The sequence below is a fragment of the Gossypium arboreum genome, chromosome 12, assembly GCF_025698485.1.
Source record: "Gossypium arboreum isolate Shixiya-1 chromosome 12, ASM2569848v2, whole genome shotgun sequence".
Lineage (NCBI taxonomy): Eukaryota > Viridiplantae > Streptophyta > Magnoliopsida > Malvales > Malvaceae > Gossypium > Gossypium arboreum.
Genome location: NC_069081.1, coordinates 112,716,633 through 112,733,663, shown reverse-complemented (window position 1 = coordinate 112,733,663; position 17,031 = coordinate 112,716,633). Strand labels below are relative to the sequence as shown.

General features: G+C 32.8%; 1 long non-coding RNA gene across 1 annotated transcript; it reads left to right on the top strand.

Moving 5' to 3' along the window:
- The first annotated feature begins 7,975 nt into the window (after window positions 1-7,975).
- LOC128285599 (uncharacterized) lies at window positions 7,976-10,485 on the top strand. Its single transcript, XR_008276090.1, has 3 exons — window positions 7,976-8,106; window positions 8,578-8,664; window positions 10,194-10,485. It is a non-coding gene; the product is annotated as an uncharacterized LOC128285599 (long non-coding RNA).
- The last annotated feature ends 6,546 nt before the right edge of the window (window positions 10,486-17,031 follow it).

The window sequence follows — 17,031 nt, the reverse complement described above, 5'->3', positions numbered from 1 at the left end:
TTAATATTATATTTCTTTTACACGTGTTACGTACATAAGTTTTAATTATTATATTTTATATATATTATTATGTATATTTTAATATTATTAGGTATCTATTTTTCTTTACTATTATGTGTATCTCTAATATTATACGTTTCTAATACTATTATTTATATAAAATTATATATGTATATATATGTGTATGTATGTGTGTAATGTGCAAAATAGTTTTATTATTATTATATTTATTATTTCTAAGGTAGGTATGTATTATATATGTTCAATATATGTCATATGTATTTTATCGATAATAGTTATGTATTTTTACTATCTTATGTATATACTCCTAACACTATATATATAGTATATTTCCAACACTACTACTATTTAAATATATATATATATATATACATATTTATATATTACATATATACTCTTAATTATCCGTGTGAAAATAAAATAGAATAAAATAAATAAAAATAAAGAACACATAAATTTTACGTGAAACCCTTTCGAAAAAAACCACGGGCGAGAGGAGAAGAAAATTCACTATGTCGAAAAATTTTTACTCAAATACAAGAGGAATAGACTATGTCTATTTATAGGCTTGCAAAGCCATATTCTAGTAGGATTGAAACACCTTATCCTAATCAATATAAAATAGATGGAGTTTAATAAGGTTTAAAACCTTATTCTAAAATAAAATAAAAGAAGTCTAGTTCTATATGGATTTTACTTTTATTTTATTTTCCATCGTATTTTATTTAAATAAGAATTTGGGTCACTTAATTCTAACAATCTCCACCTTGACACAAATTCTCAATGAACAAGTTCTTCATCGCGAACTTTCAATAAACAAGTTCTTCACCTCTTCCAAAAAGCCCCTTAAGGGTTTAACTTTAACAATGAACACCAACCAAGTCTAAGCAATGCTCAAACTTGGTTATAGGAAGTGACTTAGTCATCATATCTGCAGGATTTTCATGAGTGCTAATTTTGCTCACAACAATATCACCACGAGCAATAATATCACGAACAAAATGATACCGAATATCAATGTGTTTTGTTCTCTCATGAAACATTTGATCTTTTGTAAGAAAGATGGCACTCGATCGTCACAAAATACTGTCTGATTTGAAGGTCTTCATTGAGTTCACTAAATAGTCCCTTCAACCAAATAGCTTCTTTACAAGCCTCAAGAATCGCCATGTACTCACTTTCAGGGTAGACAAAGCGATCGTAGTTTGCAAAGTGGCTTTCCAACTAATTGCACAACCTCCGATTGTAAAGACGTAACTCGTGAGAGATCTTCTTCTATCAAGGTCTCCAAAGAAAATCAGCATCAACATACCCTATAACTCCATCTTTAGTTCTTCCAAACTGTAAGCAAACATTAGTAGTGCCTCGTAAGTATCTTAAAATCCACTGAACTGCTTTCCAGTGTTCTTTACCAGGATTCGCCATGTATCTGCTAACTGCACTGACTGCATATGATAAATCTGGACGTGAACAAACCATAGCATACATGAGAGATCCTACTGCACTAGAGTATCTAACATGTGACATGTACTCAATCTCATTATCTGATTGAGGAGATAAGGCCGATGAAAGTCCGAATGGGTCGCTAAAGGAGTACTAACAGGCTTAGCACTCTGCATATTGAACCTGCAAAGAACTTTCTCAATGTACCCCTTCTGACTTAGGTACAATTTACTTGCTTTTCTATCTCTGAGAATCTCCATACCAAGTATCTTCTTTGCTGGTCCTAAATCTTTCATCTCAAATTCTTCACTTAGTTGGGCTTTAACCTTTCTTATCTCTCTTTTATCTTTTGCTGCTATCAACATGTCATCAACATAAAGAAGTAGATACACAAAAGAACCATCACTGTTTTTCTTAAAGTAGACACAACTGTCAAAACTACTTCTTTTGAAATCATGAGAAGTCATAAAGAAATCAAACCTCTTGTACCACTTGTCTTGGTGATCGTTTCAAACCGTAAAGGGACTTTTTCAGAAGCAAACATAGTCCTCTTTTTCGAGACTATAAAACCCTCCGTTGTTGCATGTAAATATCTTCCTCAAGTTCTCCATGCAAAATGCAGTTTTTACATCTAACCGCTCAAGCTCCAAATCATGCATGGCAATAATACCAAGCAAAGCTCGAATCGAACTATGCTTAACAACCGGAGAGAACACATTTGTGAAGTCCACTCGGAATTTGATCAGTAACCCTTTGCAACAAGCCTTGCTTTATATCCGGGTTCTTCAACTCCCTGAGTCCCTTCTTTCTTTTTAAACACCCATTTACAACGAATGCCCTTTTTACCTTTAGGAAGTTTTACAAGATCCTATGTTCTGTTTTTGTGGAGTGATTCCATCTCCTCTTGCATAGCAAACATCCACTTTTCTCGAGTCTTCACACTAATCGCCTCGAAATAATTAAATGGCTCTTGATTCGCATCTATATCTTCACCACATTTAAAGCATAAGCAACTAGATCAACCTCGGCATACTTCTTTGGAGGTTTAATTTCTCTTCTTGTCCTGTTTTTGGCGATAGAGTATTGCGGTGAAGAAGCAACTCTATTCTCAATTTTGTATCGGCTTGAGGAGTTGATTCAGATTAACTGATGCTCCACCGCTTTTGGTTTTCTTTATTGGAAGAGTCTTTAAGAGATAAGTTAGGTAGCATAGCGCTTCATCAAAACAACATCTCTGCTAATCACAACTTTTCTATTTTCAGGACACCATAACTTATAGCCTTTTACACCACTTTATAACCAAGAAAACGCATTTAATGGATCTCGGTTCCAATTTTCCATTATCAACATGAGCATACGCAGACACCCAAAAATCTTTAAATCGTAATAATTAGCGGGATTACCGCACCATACCTCTTGTGGAGTCTTTTTCTCAATGGCAACGGATGGAGATCGGTTGATCAAAAACATGCAAGAGAGGTCGCTTCGCCCAAAATGACTTCGTAAGTTGGCATTTGACAACATACATCGAACCTTCTCCATGATCGCTTCGTTCATTCGCTCAGAACGCCGCTTTTGTGTGGAGTATGATGAACTGTCAAGTGTCTCATGATCCTTCCGACTTGCACAATCTATTAAACTCATCGTAACGTAACTCTAAGCCATTGTCTCATGACGGAGGTATTTTATTTGTTTTCCGTCTGTTTTTCAATCATAATTTTCCAAGACTTAAATGTGGAAAACACATCGCTTTTCGCTTGTGAAGAACGCCCAAACTTTTCTCGGAAAAATCATTAATAAAGGTTAGCATATAATTAGCTCCACCTCTCAAGGCACTCGACGGCCCCACAGATCGTAATGGATATACTCCAACGCTTCCTTCGTGTTATGGATTCCTCTAGTGAATCGAACTCTCTTTGCTTCCCAAAACACAAGGCTCACAGAAATTCAGTTTGCAAATTCCTTGCCCATTAAGAAGTCCTCTTTGCTTAATTCGCCATGCCATTCTCACTCATATGCCCTAGGCGATATGCCAAAGTTTAGTAATATCATCATCCGACAAGGAAGAAGAAGCGACAATTGCATCACCAAGAATGAAGAGAACCTCAGAAACATATAACTTGGCAATCTTTCTTTGCCCTTTCATCACAACAAGGACCCTTTGAAATCTTTAAAACCCCACTTTCACCGTGTATCTGCACTTTTGAATCAAGAGTACTCAACGAAATTAAATTTCTTTTCAATTCGAACATGCCGCACGTCACTAAGTGTTCGACAACTCCATCAAACATCTTAACTTTAATTGTTCCAACACCGCGATTTTACATGAAGCATTATTTCCCATCAAAACAACACCTTCAGACATCTTGTTTCATAAGTTGTAAACCAATCCCGATTGGGACTCATGTGGAAGGTGTAGCTGAATCAAGTATCCACTCCGCCACTTTAGAATCATTGATGAAGCAACTAGAAGTTCACCATCGCCGTAGTCTTCTACAACATCGCCTTCACCGAATTTTTCGTCTGTTTTCCTTTTGATTCGCAGCCTCCTTTTAATCTTATTTTGTAGCTTATAGCACTCAGATTTAATGTGCCCTTTCTTCTTACGAAGTTGCAAGTTTTACCTCTGCTTGAAGATTTCGATCTACCCTTAGATTTACCACGAGGATTCCGCCTCGTGTTCTACCACGATCATCATCAACATTCCGGTCTTGTCTCCCACGAACAATGAGACCCTCTCCCGAGAGTTGGGTTTAACCACAAGATGCTTCATCTTATCATACGAGGTTAAAGAATCATAAACCTCATCAACTGTGAGAGACTCATGGCTATATAAAATCGTGTCTCTAAAGGTTGAATAAGACGGGCAACGAACAAAGTAGAATCAACCCTAGATCTTCCTTATCATATTGAACCTCCATGGCCTCCAAGTTTGAGAGAATTTTTTAAACACCATTAAGTGTTCGTGTACGACGCACCTTCCTCCAAACGATGAGCATAAAGACGCCGCTTCATATGCAACTTGCTTGTTAGAGTTTTCGACATACATATTTGTTCTAGCCTCTTCCATAATGCAATGCGGTTTTCTCTTTCATCACATCCTCGCAAAATTTCGTTGGACAAATGCGATGTAATTGTGTTAATGCCTTTCGATCCTTATGCTTCTTCTCTTCATCTGTTAATGTCGAAGGCATCTTATCTATCCTAGCAGGCATCCTCTAGATCCATCTGCAAGAACTGCTTGCATCTTAATTTGCCACAACGCAAATTTGGTGTTGCGATCCAACAATGAATTTCATACTTCAAAGACGCCATTACCGTGATCGAGATGAATAACCCTAAGCTCGATACCAAATTTGTGAAAAATAAAATAGAATAAAATAAATAAAATAAAGAACACATAAATTTTACGTGAAACCCTTTCGGAAAAAACCACAGGCAGAGGAGAAGAAAATTCACTATGTCGAAAAATTTTACTCAAATACAAGAGGAATAGACTATGTCTATTTATAGGCTTGCAAAGCCATATTCTAGTAGGATTGAAACACCTTATCCTAATCAATATAAAATAGATGGAGTTTAATAAGGTTTAAAACCTTATTCTAAAATAAAATAAAAGAAGTCTAGTTCTATATGGATTTTACTTTTATTTTATTTTCTATCGTATTTTATTTAAATAAGAATTTGGGTCACTTAATTCTAACAATCCGTATGTATATTCGTTGTATTCTCATTGTATTCTCATGTATGATACTATTGTTACATTTAATATCACGCGCATTGTCATTATTTTTAAATATGTTGTATGTATTATGTGCCATGATGTGTTCCCAACTATTATCTTTCATTTTCCGTCCGTTCTTGTATATTTCTCCGTTTTTCATTATTTTAAAATATTTATTCGTGTTTTTATTAATCTCAATACGTAAGGCAATATATCGATTTAACACCATGTCGTCGATTTCATCGCTATGTTGGGTGAACATCAATTGACTCGTGTTAGGACGGTATACCCTTCTCAAAAAAAAAAAAAAGGAAATCAAAAATTGAAAGTTTTCGTCTTTTGAATCGGATCACGATTGAATATTACTTTGAACTCATATTTTGAAAATCAAGACAACACTTGTTTATGAGATACCAATTTTTGGGCGTCGCGAGGGTGCTAATACCTTCCTTGCGCGTAACCGACTCCCGAACCCTAATTTTTCTCTGGCTTTTTAACGTAGACCTTAACTCGACCTTTTTCTCGTTTTTTTTAAGAAAAAATTTAATAGGTGTCCGATCACACCTAGTAAAAAGATCGGTGGCGACTCCCTGTTTATTTTAAACCAAATTTCAATTTCCAAGTTTTTAATCGCCACACTTAGCGACCCGAATCCAAAACAAAATTTTTACCTCGCTACAGTAGTTATGGAAATTCTTTTGATTTCTAAGTGAAATGGTGAATTTTTGGTAAAAAGACCAAATTGTGAAGAAAGGAAAATTTTGTTCTTCTCTTCTCTTCTCACATGGGTGCATGGAAAGATGATGAAAATTCATCTTTCTTTCCTTTTATACTAAATAAAATAATAATAATATATCTCATTAAAATATTAATAAAATAATATTTATCTAATGAAATAATTATAAAATATTATCAAAATATCTATAATATCATTATTGCCTTCTAGAGTTCTCTCTCTTTCTAATTGCTTATTTTACCCTTTATGATCTTTTAAAATTTCATCATTGAGTCATCACTTGATTTGGTAAAATTGCCATTTAGTCCCTCATATTCACCTATTCAATTTGGACCTAATTCATTCATTTTCCTTGGTTTCTAGATCATTTCTCCCTTAAAATATTTTCACTATTGGTTCTTCAACTTTTTCATATTTACACTTTAACCTCTCAAAATTTGAGTATTTACTCTTGGGCAACAAAACTTTTCTCACTTTTGTGATTTAATCCTTTCTTGAATTAATATGTCATAATATATTTCCCAATGTTGACATAACTAAAATTTCTCTTTTTGTCACTTTATTTCATTATTTTACTATATCAATGATACAGTCTTACTTTCTTACTGTAGTAATTTTCGAGTATTACACACTGTTACCATTATTTTTAACCTCACCGAGAGCAAACTCAGTATCCATCCAAATGAAGCCTTAGTTTACATTTCAAAATACTCTCCTGTCATCGACGATGGACAAATGACATGCAAACTTTGGAAAGGTCTACGGTGGATAAGCACAACAAATAGCTTCATAAATCAAATAAATATTTTTAATTTTATAAATTTTAATTGGGGTTGTAGTGTTAATGATGGTTATTGTCCAAATGAAAAAAAAAGTTAATTTTTAATTTTTTAATTTATTTATTATACTTCTTATAATATTTTATTATTTTAATACTCTTTATAATTTTATATATTTGAAAACAATTTTTATATATTTTTAATATTTTCTTCATAATTTATTTTTTGTAAATTATATATTTTTATTTTTAATGATTTTTGGTATTTTTAATTATTTTTTAAAATATATTTTTGATCATTTATACTAATTTTTATAATTTTTATAATTTTATAATTTTTGCACTTTAATATTTGTTTTATAAATTTTAAAAATATTTTAATAATTTTGATTTTTTTATGATTTTCTATAAAATTTTTAATGATTTGAGTAGTATATTTTCATATTGAACTACATTAGATGGATGTCAAGCATGTGTCTCTCAATGGTGAGATTGATGAGACAACTTATATCATGCAACCAACAAATTTTATGTTACATTAGATGGATCATTGGAAAACAATCAAAATGTTCATACATTATTTTCAGGGAACAAAACATTACATGCTCACATATCAAAGGTCGGATAAGTTAGAGATCATTATGTATACAGACTCCAGTTTTTATGGAATATGAATGCAAAATTTTGTCACTAATGTGCAAACTGTGAAAATTGTGACAATAAATGACAAACATTTATTCCAACAACAACAGTAACACAACAAAGTCAAAGCACGTAAACTTTAGATTCCTGGTTGTTAAACTAACAGCTCAGAGTGGTTAGACGTCTATAAAGCATATCGAGACAAACTCTATGATTGCATATCCACTTTCTAAAGGATTACCACACAAGGTTTTTCATGAGCACATTGCCTATACGGGTGTAATGTCATTTGAGGATGTAACAGCCCGATTTGGGGCCTAGTCGGAACAGTAGTTTCGGGACCACTATTTAGAGGCCAGAGAAAATTATTTTAGTATTATTTTGTGTTATAATATAATTTTATAAGTGCATATAAATTTTGGTAAGTTAATTTTAGCAATTTCTAGTCCAATTTCGAAAAAGGACTAAATCGCGTAAAAGGTAAAAGTTGTGTTTTAATACCTAAAGGTGTTAAATTGCCTTGTATCTTAAATTTGGGGTCTTTAAAGTGAAATTAGGCCATTTAAAGAGTGATGGCCGGCCATGAGACAAGGAATGAATTGGTCAAACATGTTAGGTAAGTGTTGGGTGACTTATTTGACAAATAAGTAATAAAATAAAGAAAAGAAAATATCATCTTTTCTTCATCTTCTCTCCACCGAAAATGGCAGCAAAGAAAGGGTTTAGAAGCTGGAAACTTTCAGCAAAGAAACTCCCTTTATAGTAAGTTATTTTAATGCTTTTTCTTGATGATTTTTACATTTTTGGAACCCCTAAAGCATGAGCTTTCATATGAGGGGTCTATTTTGCAAAATGATGAAGAGTCTAAGGTTTTGAAATGAGATTAAATGTGTTGTTTGCTGTGTTTTTATGGAAGATTATGAGTCCTAGTTGTCTAATAAACAACTTTTGTGAAAGAAATTGCATGAAAACACCTTAAAAAGAGTTAGATTGCTAAGTTGTAAAATGAGTTGTAAATGTGTGAAATAGTTGAAATTATGAGTTGCTATAGTTATGAAAATGGTTCATCTAAACTCAAGGAGTAAATAAATGTGATAAAAATTATTTTACGAGCCTAGGGGTAATTTGGTAATTTTGGCAAAATATAGGGGCAAAATTGTAAAAATTGCCCAAGTGTGTCAATGGACTAATTTGATCAGTACATTGTTTTAATAAGTTGAATGTGATATTTAGATGATGAAAATCGAGATTTGGACCTAGAACGGAAAGAAATCGATTAAGGGATAATTACGTCTTTTTTTTCACCTTTGTGGTATCGAGGTAAGTTCATGTGTAAATAATATAGCATAATTGTTATTTTTAAGTTATTGATGTTAAATATATGATATGCTGATTTTTATCATGAAATATATGATTTGTGGTTATTTTCGAATAAAATGCAAGTTATGTGTATTATCTGTTAAATATAAAGTGCTACCGAGTATTGGTTTCAGTATTTTACGGAAGATGGCAAGGATATGTGTTCGAGGAAAATCTCGTTTGAACCTTAGGAATAGATTAGGATACAAGTGACATGCCACTAGGATGGTTGAGCATCCGAACTCGTTGAGTTGAGTCCGAGTTCACTTATGGATGCGAACGCCCGAGCTCGTTGAGTTGAGTCCGAGTTCACTTATGGGCGGGTTACATGGTAGCTTGGCTACATATGTGGCACTTATGTGCAAATTTTCCATGTATCCGAATTATATTCCGATGTGTTCAACGGGTAAAATTCTACTCAAATGGAGGAATACTCGAGATGAAAGGGACGTATTAGTAAATGTTGTGAAATGGATACTTTGAACAGGTATGTACTTAACCCTCGGGTTGAAAACTCGACATAACAACAATATGGTAAGATGGTAAATGAAAATGTGATATGAATGTCTCGGTGATGATTATACAAACGATGTTGTATTAATTTTGTGAACAATGATCATGAATGAGTAATTTAGCCTTGACAGGTTTGAGTTATTGCAGTAGTGTAACTTTGAAAATACACTAAAAATAGTGAAAAATGAGTTAGAGGCAGAATAAAATATGGGATTAAAGCTTAATGAGTCTATTTTCACATGAAAGAAACAGGGGAAGAAAAAGAATTCCATATTGTGTGATATTTGAATTCTTGTGAAACAGGGTCTGAATGAATTCGAGATCCCCTATTCTGACTTTAGAAATTCACCAAAAATTGTATAAAAATTATTAAGAGTCATACCTTACATGCATGGATTCCTTATTGAGTCTATTTTTAGGGGAAATAAACATAATGGTCGTTGGAATTTTGTACAGGGATAAATTTGGTTTGTAGTGCACAGGGGTCAGAGTGGTCATACCCTGAAATAGGGGAGACTTTAACTAATAAACTGTACTAATTGGCCCAACCAAAAATTCTAGAAAAAAATTAGTAAGTAGAAATATGAGTCTAGTTTCAAGAAAAATAGACGAGAACATTGTTCGAGTCTTGTACTATGAGATAATTGAACTTTAGTACAGAAGGGTCGGAACTGTCAGATAGTGAATCAGGGGTAACTTTGAGGAATAAACTGTACTATTTTGCTTAACCAAAAATCATGGAAATTTTATGGAAGAAAGGAAAATAAGTCTAGTTTCAGGGAAAATTAACAGAACTTAATTCGGAGTTTCTTAGCTCCAGATATAAATAATTTAATGACCATTGCTCAGAAAGACAGCTTGTAGTGAACTTGAAAATATGTTGTAAACATTGATAAAACAAGTTAATGAGTTGCTTATTGTTTTCATATGAACTTACTAAGCGAAAGCTTACCCCCCTTTTTTCCCATGTTTTCTAGAGTTTCCAGGTTAGCTCGGGTTGGAGGCCGTCAGAGATATTATCACACTGTCAAGCTAACGCTATTGGTGTAGTGATTTCAAGTACTTTGAGCCTATGGCATGTATAGGAGTTTAAATATTAGAGTATGTGATATGGCTTTAACCATATGTGTTGGCCTATTTTGATTATGAGATTGTAAATCTAAGCTACCCAGCTCCTTATTTATGTGGGAGCCATAAATGTTTTAATCCTATTTGCTGTGATGTTCATGAATAGTTCAGAATATTATAAAGATTTTAATCTGTGGACCATTGGGAATGGCCTTACTTCGTTGGTTTGTACAAGTATTCTTGTATCCAATTTGAGTACCTCTACAGGATAGACCTCAACAGAAAACTGAAGAGTAACGGCAGCAAGTGATTGAGTTCAGTAGTTCCTCATATAAAATTATTGACTCTAGAGATATAGTAATATGGAGAAGACAAAATTGTTTCAAGCACCGACAGAACCAGAAGCGCAAAATAGAAAAACTTACATTGGGTTTAGGGATAATCAGGCTCGAACTGATGACTTCCACCACGTCAAGGTGACACTCTATCGCTGAGTTATATCCCTTCCCTGCCCCCATCAAGAAATAGAACTGACTAATCCTAAGTCAAAGGATCGAGAAACTCAACAACGCCACTATTCTTGAACAACTTGGAGCCAGGCTTTCCTTTCGCACTTTATGCATGCATGTGCTATGGTATTATGTGATGAGTTTATAATGATTATAGTATGAATGTGGTAAAGATGTGAGTAAAATCTATGATATCTATTGCATGTGAAATTGCCATAATCATGACATGTTAGGAATGTTTAAGTACCTAATTTTGCCATGTTGTATGTTATTGTATAAGTATGCGTGTATCTATTGTGAGTGTGACAAAATGGCTTGGAAAATAGCCTCATATTTGTCCAGGTTTTGGACACGGGTTTGGGACACGGGAGTGTCCCTACCACACAGGCGTGTGCTCTATACCCACTGTACAGGCCAATTTTGGGCCAAACCCAAAACCCAATACACAGAAACCCAATAACCCCAACTAACCTAAACCCATAACACCAGCCCAAACCCGAACGGCCCACTAAACCTAACCCTAGCCCCCACTTGCGCCCGACCAGATGAACCCCACCAAGACGCCCAACCTCAGGCGCCATGCTCCCATGCCACCATCGCCCATGCCCCGCAAAACAACAAACAACAAAGCAGAAAAAAAGCGAGAAGAATGGCAAAATAATAACAAAAGTGTAGCAAAATAGGCTATAAGAAAGCCAAATGAAACACTGTAAAAGGGATTTTTTTACATCAATACAAGAACTAGATTTTAACACATAGATGATTGAAATACATAGAAAAGATAGGAGAATAATACAAAACTCGGTGGCCAAAATCCTTAATCAAAACCTTAAGGTAACCTTTTCCAGCTTTTTATTTTTGGTCTTATTCTCTAACCTATTTCTATTATATCTAAATATCTAAACAAATAAAAACTATATTTAAAGTATAAATAAATAAATAATAATATTTTAAAGCATAAAATAAAAACAAAAAAAAAAAAAAAAGGCACGCCATGAGCCCTCGGTGGTCGTCCGTGATCGCCACCACGTGCTCTCCTCCCTCCTCCTTTCTCCCTCTCTCCTTCTCTTTTTTTTTTTCTTTCTGCTATCTCCAAATGAATTTTAAAATTTTTTTATCTTATATAGGGACCAAACGGTGCGTTTGGTCCCCCTAAATAAACAAAACGACGCTGCTTTTGGAAGCGGTTCGGTTGACCCGATCCGCCCTGTGTCGATCCGCGTGTTTTTGAGGAGGGTTATTTGCGCGCTTAACCCTCCGCTTTTCGTGGATTTATAATCAAGTTATTTTACCTTTTAATCTAGCCCATTAATTTGTTGCGCTTTGTGATTTGACCTCCGCCATGCGCCGCGTTTTTAGGAAGCTGGTTTATTATCCGATCTGGTCCCTTATGTTTGTTTGCGTGTGCAATTCAACCCTTTTCCGCTTATTTTCTTTTAAAATTTTGCCCGAGCTTTGTTATTTAATTCAATGTAGTCCTTTTTTAATTCGTTGTCTTATTTTCAATTTACTCACCATCATTCTTGATATTTATCGATTTTAATATTTGTATTTACCATATTAAATGTATTTATTATATATCTTGTCTGTATAATTGTATATATATATGCATGTATGTGTATGTATTTGTATTTAGTTTTTCTAGTTACTTTATTTTAATATTCTAATGCTATATTAGTCTTTATGCTTCAATATTTTTATGATTCTTACTGTTGTCATAATATATATATTTGTTATATGCTAATATTATTTGTTAGGCATGCTATTATCTTATTATGCATTATGTACATGTTGAGTATTGTATTACCTGATATTTTATTATATGTATATATCGTTAATATATATATATATATAAGTATTTCTTATGTAACATTCGTATCATTATTAATATTAATATGTTCTTAGCATTGTAATTATGTGTTATATATACTAGTATGTATATATTTTAGTATTATCATGGTGTTCTATTTATGTTTTTATTTTCTTGTGTACATTACTTTATTATCTTTGTCACTATTGTTGCTAATTTTAGCGTATGTATGTGTATGTTTCTAATATGTATGAGTATATATATATTGTAAAATATTATAATAGGTCTCTCTCCTCATGTGTATACATCATGTAGATATTAAAGTTTTAGATTATTTTATATGTATATATATTTTTAATGTCGTATTTTTACATATCACATATATATTTTTAATATCATATTATATTTTCATATTATATCATGTACAAACGCATATATATATTTTTGTTGTATATTCTTAATATTTTTGTGTGTTTTCATTATGGTCTGATCTTCAACATTATTATTATATTAAATCTTGCAAGCATAGCTAGCATTATATTGTCACGCATATTCTTTGTTCCAACGCATTTTACCCTCTTACTTTTATTCCATATTAATTTTGTTTTACATTGCTTCAAAAATCATCATTCTCGTTTTCCAATTAATTTCGATAATCAAGGCAATATATCGATTCAACATTAAGTCGTAAATTTCATCGCTATGTTGGATGGAATTTATCGACTTGTGTTAAAACGATATATCCTTTCCAAAAAAACCAAAAAAAAATTAAATTCTTTTTTTCCATCGGATTACGATTGAATTTTACGTTGAACGTATGTTTTAAAAATCAAGACAATACGTGTTTAGGAGATACCAATTTTGGGCGTCGCGAGGTGCTAATACCTTCCTCGCGTAAATGACTCGAACCTTAATTTTTTCTCTGGATTTTAACGTGGACTTAAACTCATTTCTTTCCGTTTCAAAAATAATTTTATAAGGTGTCCAATCACACCTATAAAAAAGATCGGTGGCGACTCCCTTTTATTTCAAAATCGAACTTCAGTTTCCAAACTTTTTACTAGATCGCCACAATTAGCGACCGAGAGCCAAACTTTTACGTCGCTACACCCACACGGGCGTATGAAGCCTTGATGCAAGAGATTTTCTAAGTTTTTCATGAGTTCTCGGTTGGGTCCCGAACCACTCCGGATGTATGTTTTGGGCCTCGTAAGCCTGTATATGGGACAGATTGTATGTGAAAATAAAAGTTTTTAATTATTTGAGATTTCATGGCCCTGTTTAGTATGGAAGTGTTAGTAAAAGTCAGGTAGCACCTCGAACCCCGTCCCGGCGTCGGATACGGGCGAGGGGTGTTACAGAGGATATTCGGTTTTAGTAAGAGTTTGTAATTTTAAATACTTTTTTGTTATAGACACATATTCAGTTATTTTACTTTACAATTTTTAGGTTATTTTCTATGAAATAAAGTTTGTTTGATTTATTCACATTCTAATTTTGGTAAGGTTTGATCTCACTAAAATTAATGAGTACCAACCAGTTGGGAATAAACATGTTTAGATCATATTGCATGTAATTTCCATTCTACGCACTTATACCTAATATATGTCATTTGGTTGTGTTGATATATATATACACGGTTGGTGATGGATTTAGTTATAAAGTTGCATTGATTCTATGTTAACATAATTAATAGATGAGATTATTCGGAATAACTTACGGATATGATAGTCAAGTTTTAAGCTTATAAAGTTATATAATGACGTGTAAATTTGTAATGTATATATATAATAACAAAATTACATGTATTATTTACTATCATAAATGACCCAAATTAAAAGTAATCTAATTCGGTTAAAACTTATTGGACTCTAGTTATTAAATAAAGTATGGGTAATATATCTGCAGATACTTGGAGTAACTAATTTCTAATTTATAATGGGCTGATTAGAAATTAAGATTAATGTGCCAAAGTTATATATTACGGTTGTGATTACGTAGTTAAACATACCTAGAGGTGTTCTTGGGTTGAGTGGGGCCTATGCATGATATTAATAAACATTATGCTTGCTCAAGCCTGACCTGACCTAAAATATTGGTTTAAAATATTGCCCAAGTTTGCTCATATTTGTAAATAGCTAACCCCAACCATTTTAAGCCCAACCATATTATTTTAAAAAAAATATATATTTATATTATTAAAGTTTTATATTTAATTAGCTTAATCTTTTTTAACAATTTCATTATAAGTTCTGATTATATCTGTTCTTTTTGAAACAATACCTATAATGACCCATTGTCCCTCCCAAACTCATAAATAGGAGAATAATACACTTGAGCGCACTCGAACCTAGGTCTTCCTGCATTGGCAACAATGCCCATGCCAATTGAGCTAAAACTTAATCTGCTTATCTTAACATTTTTAATGTTTACATTATAGTTGTATTATATATTACTGTAGATTTAATTTTTATGTGTTATAAAATATATAATATATAAAAAAATATAATATAAAATATTACAAATTTAAAAGTGGGTCAAGCCGATTTAGGTCTTGAATGTTCAAGCTTTAGCCTGACCGATATTTTAAACGGATCTATTTTTTGCCCAAACTCATTTTTTGGGCTTGATGTTTTTAACCAAACCCTCCAAACTTTCGGGCGAGCCTTTGAATTTACAGAAATAACTTGACCCTTGAACAGATCTACACGTATCTAACCATTTTGACATCCAATATTCAAAAAATAAAGAACCACATTTTCTAAAATACTTATGCGTAAATAAAATCACAAGACTCCAAAATTTTAAGATATCAATAAATTTAAATATATTTCTAACATCTAATTTTTATTTTTGATGATGTAATATAATTTACTAAAATCTATATTAAAATTTTACGGTTGTAAGTTCCGCTACTCAACATTTATGATGTCGAACCATGGGACCTTCCACGTATTGTTTTCTTCCCTGCCCGTTACATTCATCGGTGCTATATGTAAACAAACGCTTAAAATGACCGGTATAGTAAGGTAACATGTTATTTCTTTTGTCGCAGAGCTTGCGGGGGGAAGCTCCTTCTGGGATGAAAACCAAATGGAAGATGAGTGAGTATAGAAGTCACCGAAGTTGTGGCCAACTCTTTTTTCTTTAATTTTTAAATATTATTATTAATTATGTGCTTATGTAAAATCTAAAAAATTTATGAAATTTTTATAATTTTTACAAATTTAAATAATTATTAATAAAAAGCATTGATTTTAAAATATTTTTATATTTTTAACTATTTATAATTTTTATAATTTTAAATTTTTTAAAATATTTAAAATTATTTACACATTTTAATATTTTTGCAATTTTAAAATGAGTAACGAAAAAGATGAAGAGGAGATCGTAAGGAAAAGGAGACAGCCCAATATGAAATAGTAGTATAAAACCAAATTTCATGGAGCCATCAATTTTGGGCCACAACGACCAAACGATAGAAAAGAACACAGACAGCCTCTTGTAAGCCGAAATTAAATATACGTTACAATGTGAGATAAGAAGAGAGAATATTGAGCAGCATGCTTATCGCCAAGTATCAATTGTGCCTTAGTTTTTAGTAGAAGGGGTCAATGGACCACCGCCTTGAAGGCGCCACGACACGGTTGTCGTTGTCAGAATTCATTAGTCTAGGCTGCTATTATTGACAATTGTCTTCACAAAACCAAATAACTCTATAAACAATATAATTGACATTGAAATTGTTTTTGGTCATATATGTAAAAAAAAATAAAAAATGGTATAATGAATTCAACCATATGCTATCCATTTCCACATATAGCGGGGTAGGTAAGATTAGGGGAAAAAAAAGAGAAAATGGAATTAACATAATGAAGATCCAGAGTAGGAGGAAGATGCATGCACCCATGGCTGCTGCTTCTCTGAATGAGATTCCATTTCCAAAACTTTTAGCAGCAAATATTTTATAAATGGCATTACATTTTGAGTGCATTGTATTACTGTTTATGTGCTGCATGGCTACATAGGTGGGAAGATGGTGGGAATCCAAAGCAAAGCTAGCTAGTTAGGGTGAAATAAATATGGAGATGCAGTCGTAAGAAAGGACAAGGACAAGAAGAAAAAGCGTAACCCTAAACGTCAGGTAGGGCAATGGGTAACCCCAACTTGGGTCCAATCATATATCCAATCACTGCCATTTATTTTCTCAAGAAAATGGGATATGACTGTGAAAGCAATGGATTAGCAAGCACTACACCAACTAAAGTATCTCCCTCCGTTCCCATCTAATCTATCCCTGCATCATATTATTTTAAATTCTATCTCATATGCACTTCATTTCTGTAAGCCAATGTTGGAACTTGGAACTTGTAGTCAATCAGTCATACTCAATATCTATAATTAAAATACCCGGCAGCAAAATAGATT